We start from the raw sequence: 2,069 nt of genomic DNA on the forward strand, positions 1-2,069 counted from the left end.
GCCCAGTGCACACCCCCTGCCCCAGGCACCTCCGGGTGTGACTTCTGCTGCCCACCTTTAATCCGAACCTCTCCGCCCTAACCCTACCAGTCCGGTTTGGGCCTGCTCCCACCCGGGGCAAACCCTGGGGTGCGGAATTCTGTGGGTCGAGAAGAAGGCCGGCGCTCTGCGCTACTAAGATCTGCGCCACCGGCCCTACGCAGCCGCCTGGGATGCGCGCCTGGGGTGTGCACTCAGCGACCTCGGGTCACAGCCTTCGAGGAGACTGCCTGGGCCCATCCCCTCTGGGCATCCCCAGCGACCCAGAGGAACTAGCAGTGTCTTCGGCCAGACTCCACCAGGTCCTGGGACCCAGTCTTGCCTTTGAGGGTGCCTTCTAGGAGCCCATGTCCCCGTCAGAAATCCTATTCCTATTCCGGACCTGGAGGGGGAAGAAAGGGACAGGAGACCCCTGGTTCCTTCCCACCCACTCCCATCTCAAACTTGGGTTAGGGGAGAAGCCTGGCTCTACGGAACTTGAGCACCTAGAGGGCCCACCCTTGACTTGAGGCCCGTCCAGCTGACGAAGCAGGAACAATCTGACTGTCCAAGCTTGGAGGAAGTTTATAGGACTGCAGTGGGTAAAATCGGACGGGGTGTTTGGGCTACTAAGCCCAGGGATGACATGAACTGAGCTTTGGACGAGAAAAAGAAGAAGGCACTTCAGACTAGGGGTAGTGCTTGCACAAAGGCAAAGAAACTGGCTTGGGCAAAGTTGAGGGCCAAGACCATGAGGGGTCATCCGGCAGCAGCAGAATAGAAATCCAGCATAGCCCCAGGATTCTCCAGTAAATGAGGCTGATGGGGACTCTCCTTGACCCCATCCTATTCCTGCTAAGGCAAGGTCATTGGGCATTTAATATCTGGAAGGATAGTTTGTGGGCTTCCCTGATGGCTCAGTGGCAAAGAATCTGTCAGCAATGCAGTAGATGCAGGTTCAATCCCTGGGTGAGGAAGGTCCCCTGGAGAAGGAAATGACAACCCATTCCAGTATTCTTATATACTGGAATACTGGAAACCCATTCTTATATAATCTGAATACTGGAAACCCATTCAGATTTCCAATATTCTGGGAAATCCTATGGACAGAGGAGCCTGGCAGGCTATAGTCCATGGGGTCACAAAGAGTTGGACACCACTGAAGCAACTAAACAGCAACAGGATAATTTGTAGAGCTGTCAGGTAGCTTCTGAAGAAAGGCAAATTTAATCAAGACCCAGGCCAGTCAATTCAAACCCCTCTCCTCCCCTACATCTTCTTTTCCTTCCCCTAGCTCCTGACTTTCTTTCCTCCTTGAGAAAGTCTTCTTAGATTGAGCAAATAAGAAATCTCTTAAGACTTGTTCTAATAGCTATTAACCCAATGCTGCATGTTCAGTCGCTTCAGTTGTGTTTGATTCTTTGTGACCCTAAGGACTGTGGCCTTCCAGGCGCCTGTGTCCATGGGATTCTCCAAGCAAGAATACTGGAGTGGGTTGCCATGTCCTCCTCCAGGGGATCTTCCCAACCCAAGGGTTGAATGTGAGTCTCCTGCGTTTCCTGCCTTGCAGGTGGGTTCTTTACCACTGAGCTACCAGGGAAGCCCACCCAAATGCTAGGCATTACACATCATTTTTGCATATATTACTCAAATGTCAGACCTATTGAGTAGGTATTATTATTATACCCACTTTACAGATTGGAAAGCTAGAGTTCAGAGCTCGAAAAAGGAAACAGTCAGGATCTGAACTCAAGTCACTATAGTGCCCCCCTGGCACCCCTCGGCTGTATTAAGCCCATTGAACTTTCTGCTGCCAAAATGAAGATTCTCTAAATTCACCTGCTTTTGTAGACTGCCAAAAATATTCATATATTTTTTGTTCTAGTGATGTTTGTTCTCAATCTGTGCTTCCTCTGAATCTGTAAAACCAATTTAGGGCATGCCTGTGTATGTACATGTGTTTTTGTGAATGTGTATATACATGCATATGCATACAGGTGTATATCTGTGCATATGCACATGTATGCATGTGTGTTAGTGCATGAATGTGT

The sequence above is a fragment of the Giraffa tippelskirchi genome, chromosome 4 (assembly GCF_054371585.1).
Source record: "Giraffa tippelskirchi isolate mGirTip1 chromosome 4, T2T-mGirTip1v1.2.pri, whole genome shotgun sequence".
Taxonomy (NCBI): domain Eukaryota; kingdom Metazoa; phylum Chordata; class Mammalia; order Artiodactyla; family Giraffidae; genus Giraffa; species Giraffa tippelskirchi.